Genomic DNA, 14,459 nt, shown 5'->3' with positions numbered 1-14,459 from the left:
GGAGCAAGAGCCAGCAGGAGATAAATCCATTTGAGGGTGGTGATAGGCAGATGAGGAAGGAATAATGTAAAAATCTTGGAGGTGATAGGTGAAAATGAAAAGGGGTTGAAGATGATGGAATTTGATAGGACAGGTAGGTAGAGCATGGAATAATGGGAGGGAGGTGAGGATGGGAATTGGGCAGGTGGATGGGGTGAGGGAAAGAGAAGGCATTGGGTGATAGGGGCTAGTTTGAATAAGAAAATGAAGGGGAAATAGAGGGAAAGGGACAGATAAGAAATAGTTAATGAAAGCTTGAGAAAGTGAAGTTCATGCCACCAGGCTGACGACTGCATATACAGAATATGAGGAGTTGCTTCTCTTTCCCTTCCCCTATACATTTCTCTCACCCCCCCCCCTTTAATCCATGCTCCACTCTGTTCTTCTATCAGACCTTTATCACTTCCACCAATCACCTCCCAGCTCCTGTCATCATCACCATCTTCCTTTGGATCCATCTATTACCGACTAGCTCTTATCCCACCCCCACCCTTTACCATTTTATAATGGCTAGCTCCCTCTTTCTTTCCAGTCCAGATGAAGATCTCAAACTGAATCATATCCCTGCAAGCATGGTGACTGACTTGCTGAGATCCTCTTCTGCCTTTGATGTTGCTCCAGATTCTAGCATCTGCTGTAGCTTGTGTCTACATTATCGGTGTTGTATCTGATCCCCACAGCTTCCCATTGAGCTACAAACACAAGAGATTCTGCAGATGCTGGAAATCTTGATCAACACGCACAAAATGAAGGCAGCATTTAATGGGGGGAATAAACAGTTAATGTTTTGGGTCAAGACCATTCATTGGGACCTGAAAGGAAGGGGACAGAAGCAAGAATAAGAAGGTGGAGGTAGTGGAAGGAGTACAAGCTGACAGGTGATAGATAAGACCAGGTGAAGGAAAAGATGGTTGGGTAGGGGAGGGGATTTAAGTAAGAATCTGGGAAGAAATAGGTGGAAGAGATAAAGGGCTGAAGAAGTAATCTAATAGCAGAGAACAATGGACATGACAGAAAAGGAAGGAGGAATGGAAACAAACAGAGTAATGGGCAGCTGAGGAGAAAAGAAGGGTAAGAGGGTAACCAGAATGAGGAATGCAAAAAGAGAGAACACAGGAGTGGGATGAAATTACCAGGAGTTGTAGAAATCAATGTTTGTGCCATTGGGTTGGAGTCTACCCAGACAGAATATGAGGTGTTGCTCACTCGACATGAGTTTTTCTCATCATGTCAGTAGAGGAGGCCATGGACAGACATGTCAGAATGGGAATAGGAAGTCAAATTAAAATGGGTAGCAACTGGGAGATCCCCACAGCTTCCTATTGAGTTACAAACACAAGAGATTCTGCAGATGCTGGAAATCTTGATCAACACGCACAAAATGAAGGCAGCATTTAATCGGGTGGAATAAACAGTTAATGTTTTGGGTCAAGACCATTCATCAGGACCTGAAATGAAGGGGGCAGAAGCAAGAATAAGAAGGTGGAGGTAGTGGAAGGAGTACAAAGTGATCCCCCAATCTATCTCAGATCTCACCAGTATAGAAGTGGCCACAGCGGGAGCCCTAGATACAATAGGAGTTGGACTGCACTCAATCAGTGACTGGGAGCACAAGAAGAACCAACGATTTAATTTAGGTGCACAGATGAAAATTGAAACTGACAGTGCTTTGCGGCAGTTTCCAGAGTTGTCCTGTGCCCAGTCACTGAATGGGAGCATGAGAAGAAGTGGCAACTTCACTTAGGTCTCTGGTTGAAGAATAAAAAAGGCAGAGCTTCGCAGCAGTTTTCAGGCTGCACCCAATCAGTGATTGGGATTCTTTAGAAAGGGCAAATAGAGATAAGGCAGGATCAAGCAGAGTGGCAATTCTGTGAGTGGGTCAGTGTTGGAGTGGCTTTGGCTCATCAGGCCTGGCCGAGGCATCTGGTAAGTTTCTTCTTCTTCTTTATCCCTCGTGTATTAGGGCACAGTTAGTGCAGTGAGAATGGCTCCCGGGGCTGGGTTTTGTACTGTGTGCCAGATGTGGGAATTTTGAGAGACATCCAACCTTCTGGTTAATCACATCTGCACCAGGTGCACTGAGCTGAGGTTCCTCAGAGAGTGTGTTGAACAATGAAAGCAGCAACTCAGTGACACTTAGCTCATACAGGAGACCAAGGAAGTCTTAGATAGGAGCTACAGGGAGGTAGTCACCCCTAGGTTGTAGGAGGCAGGTAACTGGATGACTATCAGGAGAAGGAAAGGAAAGAAATGGCATCCAGTGTAGAATACCCCTCTGGTTGTTCCTCTCCATAATAAGTATACCACTTTGGATACTGTTGAAGGGGATGACCACCTCTGGTACTGCAGCTGAGAAGAGAATAGAGATGAAGAAGACTGCAGTAGTGATAGGTGATTCCATAGTTTGAGGAACAAAGATGGAATTTTGTGGACCCAATAGAGACACCCAGTTTGGTATGTTGCCTCCCAGGTGCCAGGGTCAGAGATGTCTTGGATCGGGTCCAGGGCATTCTAAAGGGGGACGGCGAGCAGCCAGAAGTCTTTGTTCACATTGGCACAAATGACACAAGTAGGAGGTCCCAAAGAGAGATTTTAGGGAGCTAGGTATGAAGCTGAAAAGCAGGACCTCCAGGGTAGTAATCTCCGGATTGCTGCCTTTGCCATGCGCCAGTGAGGGTAAGATTAGGATTTAGCAGATGAATGTGTGGCTGAGGAACTGGTGCAGGGGCAGCACTTCAGATTGCTGGATCATTAGGATCTCTTCTGGGAAAGTGGTAGGTTACAACTGAACCCGGGGGAGGGGGAGGGGCAGACCAATATCCTTGAAGGTAGGTTTGCTAGAACTGTTTGGGAGGGTTTAAACTAATTTGGCAGGGGCTGGGAACTGGACTGGTAGGGCTGAGGATGGGATAGTTGGTTTACAAACAAAGGTAGATGATAGGGCAAAATTACAGTGAATGGGATGAGTTGCAATGTAACAGGAGAACAAAATTGAAAAGGGTGATGAACACAGGACTGAAGGTGTTAGCAATACACACAAGATGCTGGAGGAACTCAGCAGGCCAGGACACATCTATGGAATAGGGCAAACAGTCGACATTTCAGGCCAAGACCCTTCAGAGTAAGAAGGGGGGGGGGGAGGACGGTGTTATATTTGAATGCATCTAAAATATGGAATGTTTGTGGCAGTGGTGCAGTGGTAACTGCACATGGATTTTGGAAAACAAAGGGTCCCACATTTGAATCCGGTTGGCTCCTTGTGCGCTTTCCACCCATGCTGTCTTGAGCATTGAGGGAGTAACTTGGTCTCATAAAATCAGAATCAGGTTTATTATCACCGGCATGTGATGTGAAATTTGTTAACTCAGCAGCAACATTTCAATGCAATACATAATCTAGCAGAGAGAGAGAGAAAAAATTAAAGTAGATAAAATAAAAATAACAACAATGAACAAACAAGTAAATCAATTATGTAAATTGAATAGATTTTAAAATATGTGCAAAAAACAGAAATACTGTACATTTTTTAAAAAAGTGAGGTAGTGTCCAAAGATTCAATGTCCATTTAGGCATCGGATGGCAGAGGGGAAGACGCTGTTCCGGAATCACTGAGTGTGTGCCTTCAGGCTTCTTTATTTCCTACCTGATGGTAACAGTGAGAAAAGGGCATGTCCTGGGTGCTGGAGGTCCTTGATAATGGACACTGCCTTTCTGAGACACCGTTCCCTAAAGATGTTCTGGGTATTTTGTAGGCTAGTACCAAGATGGAGCTTAATAGATTTACAATCTTCTGCAGCTTCTTTTGGTCCTGTGCAGTAGCCCCTCCGTACCAGGTAGTGATGCAGCCTGTTAGAATGCTCTCCACATTACAACTATAGAAGTTTTTGAGTGTATTTATTGACATGCCAAATCTTTTCAAATTCCTAATAAAGTGTAGCCGCTGTATTGCCTTCTTTATAACTATGTCAATATGTTGGGACCATGTTAGATCCTCAGAGATCTTGACACACAGGAACTTGAAGCTGCTCACTCTCTCCCCTTCTGATCCCTCAAAGAGGATTGGTATGTGTTCCTTCGACTTACCCTTCTTGAAGTCCACAATCAGCTCTTTCATTTTACTGACGTTGAGTGCCAGGTTGTTGCTGCGGCATCAGTCCACTAGTTGGCATATCTCACTCCTGTATGCCCTCTCGTTATCATCTGAGATTCTACCAATAATGGTTGTATCATCAGCAAATTTATAGATGGTATTTGAGCTATGCCTAGCCACACAGTCATGTGTATATACTGTAGAGGGTAGAGCAGTGGGCTAAGCACACACCCCTGAGGTGTGCCAGTGTTGATTGTCAGCGAGGGGGATATGTTATCACCAATCCGCACAGACTGTGGTCTTCTGGTTAGGAAGTTGAGGATCCATTTGCAGTGGGAGGTACAGAGGCTCAGGTTCTGCAAATTCTCAATCAGGATTGTGGGAATGATGGTATTAAATGCTGAGATAAAGTCAATGAACAGCATCCTGGATTAGATGTTTGAGTTGTCTAGGTGGTCTAAAGCTGTGGAGGAGCCATTGAGATCGCCTCTGCCATTGACCTATTGTGGCAATAGGCAAATTGCAATGGGTTCAAGTCCTTACTGAGGCAGGAGTTCAGTCTAGTCATGACCAACATCTCAAAGCATTTCATCACTGTCGATGTGAGTGCTACTGGGTGATAGTCATTAAGGGAGCTCACATTATTCTTCCTAGGCACTGGTATAATCGTAGCTTTTTTGAAGCAAGTGGGAACTTCTGCCTGTAGCAGTGAGAGGTTGAAAATGTCCTTGCATACTCCCACTAGTTGGTTGGCACAGGTTTTCAGAGCCTTACCAGGTACTCCATTGGGACTTTCCGCCCTGTGAGGTTTCACTCTCATTAAAGACAGCCTAACATTGGCCTCTGAGATGGAGATCACAGGGTCATCAGGTGCAGCAAGAATCTTCACAGTTGTAGTTGTGTTTTCCCTTTCAAAGCTGCATAGAAGGTGTTGAGTTCATCTGATAGTGAAGCATCGCTGCCACTCATGCTATAGGGATTCGCTTTCTAGGGAGTAATGTCTTGCAAACCCTGCCAGAGTTGCCATGCATCCGATGTCGCCTCCAATCTCATTTGAAATTGTCTCTTTGTTCTTGAAATAGCCCTCTGCAAATCATATCTGGTTTTGTGGTATAGGCCTGGGTTGTCAGACTTGAATGGCACAGATCTAGCCTTCAGCAGATGACGTACCTCTTGGTTCATCCATGGCTTTTGGTTTGGAAATGTACTGTAAGTCTTTGTAGGCACACACTCATCCACACAGGTTTTAATGAAGTTGGTAACAAACGCAGCATACTCATTCGGATTCAAAGATGAATCCCTGAATACTGTCCAGTCCACTGATTCAAAACAGTCCTGTAGATGCTCCTGTGCATTCCTTGTCCATACCTTCTTGGTCCTCACTGCTGTTGCTGCAGTCTTCAGTCTCTGCCTATACTCAGGGAGTAGAAGTACAGCCAGATGATCAGACTCCCCAAAGTGAAGGCGTGAAATAGCATCGTAGGCATTCTTGATGGTGGTGTAGCAATGGTCCAGTGTGTTCGTTCCTCTGGTATTAGAAGTGATCTGTTGATGTTAGTTGCTTAGTGATTTTTTTTTTCAGACTGGACTGGTTAAAATCTCCCAAAACAATGGTGAAGGCGTTAGTGCGCACTGTTTCGTGCCCGTTGATGCCATTACTCAGATCATCTAAAGCCTGCTTGACATTGGCCTGAGGTGGAATGTAAACTGCTACCAGAATGACCCCAGAGAAATTCCGTGCTAGGTAAAAAGGATGGCACTTTACTGCTAGATATTACTGTTAAGCAGAAATTGGGACAGCACTGATACATTTGTGCACCAAGAAGAGTTGATCATGAGGCAAAACCTCCACTTCTGCTTTTGAGAGACTCTATAGATCTATCCTGACGGTATATAGTAAACCTGTCAATATGGACGGAAGTAGTTAACCAAGATTCCGTGAAACAAAGGACACACACCGTCCTGATGTCCTTCTGATTCAGCACCCTGGCTTTGAGATCATTGAACTTATTCACCAGAGTCCACATGTTTGCCAGCAAGACAGAAGGTAGAGGGAATTTAAAACTCTGTTTCCTTAAATGCACTCGTAACCCTGATCTACACCTGTGCTTCCTCCGAGGTGTCCTCCGTGGGCACTTCCCACCACAATCGGTGTTGTTTAAGCAGTGATAGTTTGTTTAAATGCATTAAGATAACTTTGTTGACTGCACTGACCTTGGAAGCAGCTGAGCTTTTTAGCCGTATCAGGCTGAAAGTGGAATATTAAATCATATCCATTGAGAGAACTGCTGCTGCCCCAGAATTGGTCCCCCTTGAATCCTAGGGGGACCAATATCCTGGCGGGAAAGTTTAATAGAGCCGTCAGGGAGGGTTTAATCTAATTTGGCAGGGGGATGGGAACCGGAATGATGGAGCGGAGGAGAGGGAAAACAGAAATAGATCTAAGGTAATAAGCAGTAAGGATGTCAAGAAGGACAGGCAGGTGATGGGGCAGATTTGCTGCCATTGGGATGAATTGCAGTGCAATCAATGTAAAAAGTACCAAATACTGGACTTAAGGAGTTATACTTAAATGCATGCAGCATAAGAAATAAGGTGGATGATCTTGTACAGTTACAGATTGGCAGGGTATGATATTGTGGCCATTACTGAGACGTGGCTAAAGGATGCATGTCTCTGGGAGCTGAACGTCCCAGGATACACGGTGTATCGGAAGGATAGACATGTAGGCAGAGGGGGTGGCGTGGCTTTAATGGTAAGAAATGATATTAAATCATTAGAAAGAGTTGACATAGGATCGGAAGGTACAGAATCTTTCTGGGTTGAGCTAAGAAATCGCAGGGGTAAAAGGACCCTGATGACAGTTATCTACAGGCCTCCAACAGCTGCAGTGATGTGGACTACAAATTACAACAGGAAATAGAAAAGGCTTGCCAGAAGGGCAGTGTTATGATAATTGTAGGGGATTTTAACATGTGAGTGGATTGGGAAAATCAGGTCGGCACTGGATCTCAAGAGAGAGAATTTGTAGAATGTCTACGAGATGGTTTTTTAGAACAGCTTGTTGTTGAGCCCACTAGGGGATCGGCTGTACTGGATTGGGTATTGTGTAATGAACCAGAGGTGATTAGAGAGATGGAAGTGAGGGAACCCTTAGGAGACAGTGATCACAACATGATTGAGTTCATTTGAGTTCACTGTGAAATTTGAGAAAGAGAAGCCAAAATCCGATGTGTCGGTATTTTAATGGAGTAAAGGAAATTATAGTGGCATGAGAGAGGAACTGGCCAAGGTTGACTGGAAAGGGACACTAGCGGGAAGGACAGCAGAGCAGCAGTGGCTGGAGTTTATGCGAGAAGTGAGGAAGGTGCAAGACAGCTATATTCCAAAAAAGAAGAAATTTTCGAATGGAAAAAGGATGCAACTGTGGCTGACAAGAGAAGTCAAAGCCAAAGTAAAAGCAAAGCAGAGGGCATACAAAGAAGCAAAAATTAGTGGGAAGACAGAGGACTGGGAAGTTTTTAAAAGCTTACAAAAGGAAACTAAGAAGGTCATTAAGAGGGAAAAGATGAGCTATGAAAGGAAGCTAGCAAATAATATCAAAGAGAATACTAAAAGCTTTTTCAAGTATATAAAGAGTAAAAGACAGATGAGACTAGATATTGGACCAATAGAAAATGATGCTGGAGAAATTGTAATGAGAGATAAGGAGATGGCGGAGGAACTGACTGAATATTTTGCATCAGTCTTCACTGAGGAAGACATCAGCAATATACCGGACATTCAGGGGTGTCAGGGAAGAGAAATATGCACAGTCACAATTACAACAGAGAAAATACTCAGGAAGCTGAATAGTCCAAGGGTAGTTAAATCTCCTGGACCAGATGGAATGCACCCTCGTGTTCTGAAGGAAGTAGCAGTAGAGATTGTGGAGGCATTAGCAATGATCTTTCAAAAGTTGATAGATTCTGGCCTGGTTCCAGAGGACTTGAAGATTGCAAATGTCACTCCGCTATTTAAGAAGGGGGCAAGGAAGCAAAAAGGAAATTATAGACCTGTTAGCTTGGCATCGGTAGTTGGGAAGTTGTTGGAGTCGATTGTTAAGGATGAGGTTATAGAGTACCTGGAGGCATATGACAAGATAGGCAGAACTCAGCATGGTTTCCTTAAAGGAAAATACTAGTGCAAACCTAGTGCAATTTTTTGAGGAAAGTACAAGTAGGCTAGACAAGGGAGATGCAGTGGATGTCGTGTATTTGGATTTTCAGAAGGTCTTTGACAAGGTGCCACACATGAGGCTGCTAAACAAGATAAGAGCCCATGGAATTATGGGAAAGTTACATACATGGATAGAGCGTTGGTTGATGGACAGGAAACAGAGAGTGGGAATAAAGGGATCCCATTCTGGTTGGCTGGCGGTTATCGGTAGTGTTCCACAGTGGTCCGAGTTGAGGCCGCTTCTTTTTACGTTGTATATCGACAATTTGGATTATGGAATAGATGGCTTTATGGCTAAGTTTGCTGATGATACAAAGATAGGTGGGGGAACCAGTACTGCTGAGGAAACAGAGAGTCTGCAGAGAGACTTGGATAGGTTGGGGGAATGGACAAAGAAGTGGCAAATGGATTACAATGTCAGAAAGTGTACTGTCATACACTTTGGTAAAAGAAATAAACAGGTAGACTATTATTTAAATAGGGAGAGAATTCAAAGTTCTGAGATGCAACGGGACTTGGGAGTCCTCATGCAGGATACCCTTAAGGTTAACCTCCAGGTTGAGTCAGTGGTGAAGAAGGCAAATGTAATGTTGGCATTCATTTCTAGAGGAATAGAGTATAGGAGCAGGGATGTGATGTTGAGGCTCTATAAGGCACTGGTATGACCACACTTGGAATACTGTGTGCAGTTTTGGGCTCCTTATTTAAGAAAGGATGTGCTGACATTGGAGAGGGTTCAGAGAAGATTCACTAGAATGATTCCAGGAATAAGAGGGTTAACATATGGGGAACATTTGACTGCTCTTGGACTGTACTCCTTGGATTTTAGAAGAATGAGGGGGGACCTCATAGAAACATTTCGAATGTTGAAAGGCATGGACAGAGTGGATGTGGAAAAGTTGTTTCCCATGGTGGGGGAGTCTAACATGAGAGGACATGACTTGTGGATTGCAGGGCACCCATTCAGAACAGAGATGCGAAAAAATGCTTTTAGCCAGAGGGTGGTGAATCTAAGGAATTTGTTGCCATGGGTGGCAATAGAAGTTAAGTCATTGGGTGTATTTAAGGCAGAGATTGATAGGTATCTGAGTAGTCAGGGCATCAAAGGTTATGGTGAGAAGGCAGTGAATGGGACTATAGGGGACAGTGGATCAGCTCATGATGAAATGGCAGAGCAGACTCGATGGGCTGACCTGCTCCTTTATCTTATGGTCTTATGGTCTAAGTAATAGGAACAGATGCTAAAACAGACAAGTGCTAAAGAAATGGCAAGGTTGCTGCCCAAGGCACCAAACAAGGCACAGGGAGGAACTTTAACCTTACATTACGTTTTACCATGTGGAATATGGTAGATGAACTTGTAGCACAGTTACAGACTGCCATATATGATGTTGTGGGCATCTCTGAGTCATGTCTGAAAGAAGATTATAGCTGGGAGCTTATTGTTCAAGGATACATGTTGTATCGAAAGGATATGCAGGAAGGCAAGTGGTTGGCATGTTGGTAAAAAAAGAAATCAAATCATTAGAAAATGGTGTCATATGGTCAGGTGTTGAATCATTGTGGGTGGAACTAAGAAACTGCAAGGTTAAAACAACTCTGGTGGGAGCTATATACAGACTTCCAAACAGTAGTAAAGATGTGGTCTACAAATTACAATGGGAGATAGAAAATGTATGTCAAAAGGGCAATATTATGATAATCATGGGGGATTTCAATATGCGGGTAGATTGGGAAAATTAGGTTGGTGTTGGATCCCAAAGGGGAAATTGGTTGAATGCATGTGAAACGGCATTTTAGAGCAGCTTGTGGTTGAGCCCAATATGAGATCAGTTATTCTGGATTGGGAATTGCGCTATGAACCAGAATTGACTAGGGAGTTTAAGGTAAAAGAACCCTTTGGGACAAGTGATCATAATATGATAGAATTCACCCTGCAATTTGAGAAGAAAAAGCTGAAGTCAGATGCATCAGTATTACAATGGAGTAAAGGGAGTTACAAGGCATGAGAGAGGAACTGGGCAAAATTCAATGATAGTGAACACGAGCAGGGATGCTGGCAGAGCAGAAATCAATGGAGTTTCTGGGAGCAATTTGGAAGGCACAGGTTAGATACATCCCAAAGAAGAAGTATTTTAAGGGTAGGATGATGCAACTGTGGCTAACAAGAAAAGTCAAAGCCAACATAAAAGCCAAATAGAGGGCCTATTATAGAGCAAAAAATAGTGGGAAGTTTGAGGATTGGGAAGTTCTTAAAAACCAACAGAAGGCAACAAAAAATTCATAAAGAAGGAAAAAGAGAAATAATCCAATAATATTAAAGAGGATACCAAAAGTTTCTTCAGATATATGAAGAGTAAAGGGGAGGCGAGAGTAGGTATTAAACCCCTGAAAATTCTGTTGGAGAGGTAATAATGTTAGACCAGGAAATAGCAGAAGAAATGAAAGAATATTTTGCATGTCTTCACTAGTAGTATGCTGGAATTTTGAGAGCGTCAGGGTACAGAAGTGAGTGAATTTGCAGTTACTGTGGGAAAAGTTCTTGAGAAACTGAAAGGTCTGAAGGTAGATAAATCACTTGGACCTGATGGACTACACCCCAAGATTCTGAAAGAGATGGCTGAAGAAGTTGTGGAGACATTAGTAATGATCTTTCAAGAAACAATAGATCCTGGCATGGTTCCAGAGGACCGGAAAATTCCAAATATCACTTTTTGGGAGTAACTTAATCAGAAAAGATTGTAGTAGTTCAAGAAGGCAACTGACAAACTTTTCTCAAGGGCATTTAGGGATGGTCAATAAATACTGACCTTAGCTGAGATGCCCGGATAGTGGTAACTGATGAAGTTAAAAAAAACACATCACTTCAACACACTAAATTTTAATCAGTAAACTTGAAATTTTGTAAAAAGCCTAGAATTCAAATCATTAGAATTATTGACTTTGAATTAAGATTTTTTAGGAATAAAAGAAAACTCACATATATTGATCTTTTGGTGAGAGGATGGTAAGGCAGCTAAGTATAAATTTACTATTGTGTTTCACAGGTAGAAGGCAATATTTTCTAATCATTTGTTTCATGCAATTATTCACTGGAAAATGAGAAAAATGAATTGGATGAATATTTAACTAAGATTTTTTAATCAAATGCAATCAAGGAAAAATGCCACAGTGTAATGTGTTAAATTACATTATCCAACAGCTACAATTTCCTTTTTCTTTCATGCTGTTTGTTATGTTTTGTTACTTTTGTAAATTTTAAGTAGTCCCATTCAGGTCTTAAGATCTAATCGCTATGGAGGATTTCTTATTCTTGTGGGATACTTGACTTTTTGATGGGAGGGGGCATCACTCTGCTTCACAGGTGAGACTTGTGGATGTGAAACAATCTTTGGTTTTCAGACCTCCTCCGTGGTGGCTGTAGGAGTTTAATCTGGGACAGCAGGAAGTGTTTCTGAGAGCTATGTTCTCTGCCATTGAGCTTGTTTAAAACTTATTCGTTGCTGCTGTTATGTTTTGTAATTTCAAAACATTAAACTAATTGACAGGGAAAGATGGAAAGAATATGTATGCCTCATTTTTTACTTTAGCGAGATGTGCACATATGACATGGTGGCATGATGACCATTCACTTACTTTTACAAATAACCCATAATGAGTTATTTAAGCAAACAGAGAATGCTTAATCAAGCATTATATTTACAATATTACTCAGATATTGATGAAATATTAAATACTCAAGACTGCTGCTTCAGGAACTTCAGTTTGATCCTTGTTTGATCTCAGAGTGGAGTTCATGACCATGTAGATTTCTACATGGTGCTCTGGTTTTCTGATATATCCCAATGGTGTATGGTAGGTTAAGTGGGAACTGTAAGTCACTTCTATGTCTAAAGAATCAAAGGAGATTTATTAGGCATATATGAATTAATGGTAGGGATACAGGGAAATGAAAGGGAGAGAGTGTGGAACCCAATGGTCAGAATGTCCCCCTGTATCATTCTGAAGTAAGTTGATCATAAGATAAGAAATGTCATTCTGGGGTATAACCACACTTAACTAATTAAAGTAAAAGAAAAATGTTATAATCAACAGTCAATTAATTATGCAACATTAAATATCTTTCTTACAAAAAAATGCCTATCACTGAGTGATGAAAAGAATTTCATTGTGTTCAAAGTGCTTTCAAATGTGCTGACCAGCTGATAGATCAAGGAATGCCAATATAAATCTCAGAAGCGTAAATTCTGGTGACACCAAAAGTATCACAACTTCATACAGTTTTGCCACATAAAATAGGCGCTAAGAACAAACCAGCAGTCCTCTTCAAATAAAGACAACAGTCATTCATTCTTCAAGCTTGTGCATTGGCTGTTATTACAGCTACATAAATAAACTCTTTGGTATGATGAATGGCACGTGTTAAAAAACTGAAATGAGGAATTTAAAGCCAAATTATCAGTAATTCAGGGAAATGAATAAATTAAAAACCAGAATCACAGAGTCAATAATTAGGGAATAAATCAACAAAATTTCTCAATATATAAAATATGTACTTTGTTTAGAACTGAAAATAATTCACAGACTGGCAAATATTTTTATAGCACATCATTTTAACAGCAATCGCTTGGAAATGCAGCATGCTTATCATGATAATCTTAATAAACTTCTGATTAACACATTTAATAACATAATAAATGCACGATCTGGTCAAGTAAAATGGGACACAGGTTAAAAAAAGCCCTGTGGTTTTTCGGTTTATCCCTAGTTTATACTATGATAGCTGATTTCAATTGAGATCGTAACTGAGCTAAGATATAAGGAAAAATTTGGTAGCATTTTTTCTTCTGATAGTAGCAATACTAGAAATCATGATTACACATTCACAGGTTGAGTGAGGATGAAGAAAATGTTCAACTGTGATGCACAATACAAAACACAAGAACTCAAAGAAAAAGGGGCAGATTTTGACAAGCCTACCGTGCAATTCACTATTATCATGGGTTATGTTTTCTTCTATGGCAGTTCCCCACTAGACTCAATCCCTTGATCCTTCCAGTATTTATCTATCTTACTTTAAATAGTGTATGTTGATTGATCTGGCCTCAAAGAAGCTCAGGAGCAAAGAATTCCAGAGATTCATTACCGTGAAGGAAGGTAACTCTACACGGCTGTTTTAAGTGATCAGTCCCTTATTTTCTGGCTGAATCCACTTGCAGAATAGTCTGTAAAATTTACAGAATAGTCTGTAAATATACATTGCATTAGTGCATATGCAGAGAATCATTACTTGATTAGTTAATCAAGGACTATTAGCTTTGATATATAGTTCAAAACTGATTTGTGGATTCATGAAATGTAAAGAATAATAATCAAAAATAATAAAAGTATTAAACTTCATTACACAGAAGTTGCTATAAATGTAATCACCGTTTAACATAGGTTACAATATATAATCAATAAACTTAGGCATAAGAAGCTTTAATATAATGTTCCAACTTTACATTTCCAGTGAAGGTACACTTCATCAGCAAGCAGTCAATCATATGTTCCAATTATAGATTGCAGAATGGTACCATAAACTTCTGACAAGGAAATAAAAATGCTAACACTTAAACTGAAACTACATACAAAATAGCATCTTTAGTGTTGTTTATATATAATTTGTAGTGGTCATGTGAGCTATTTTGCTGTTCATTTTCTTCATTGTTTGATTAATTCTCATTGCTGTCATCAGGAAGAAGGTGCAGAAGCTTTAGGTTCTACTCCACCAAGCTCAGAACAATTATTACCCTTCAACCATCAGGTTTCTGAACCAGAGCAGATGACTTCACATACCCCAACACTGAACTAATTTCACAACCTAAGGACTTCAAAACAAATGTTCTCAGTATACGGTAGCATAGTGATTAGCACAAAGCTTTACGGTACCAGTGACCTGGGTTCCATTCCAGCTACTGCCTCTAAGTAGATTGTATATTTTGTCCATGACTCTGTGGGTTTCCTCTGCATGCCCTAGTTTCCTCCCACAATCCAAAGATGTACTGCTGGGTAGGTTAATTGGTTATTGTATATAGTACCATTAAATCACTGGATTACTGGCCGGCGCAGC

At 41.3% G+C, this 14,459-nt stretch overlaps 1 long non-coding RNA gene across 1 annotated transcript in view; it reads right to left on the bottom strand.

The window, feature by feature from the left end:
- Positions 1–14,459, bottom strand: part of LOC132404915 (uncharacterized) — a 52,321-nt gene that overhangs the window by 16,860 nt on the left and 21,002 nt on the right. The window contains exon 2 of the long non-coding RNA XR_009515705.1: positions 13,494–13,572. This is a non-coding gene — a long non-coding RNA (uncharacterized LOC132404915). The remainder of the gene's footprint in view (positions 1–13,493; positions 13,573–14,459) is intronic.

The sequence above is a fragment of the Hypanus sabinus genome, chromosome 14, assembly GCF_030144855.1.
Source record: "Hypanus sabinus isolate sHypSab1 chromosome 14, sHypSab1.hap1, whole genome shotgun sequence".
NCBI classification, from domain to species: domain Eukaryota; kingdom Metazoa; phylum Chordata; class Chondrichthyes; order Myliobatiformes; family Dasyatidae; genus Hypanus; species Hypanus sabinus.
Note: the sequence above shows the minus strand (reverse complement) of the source record. Positions and strands in the feature narration are given on the sequence as shown.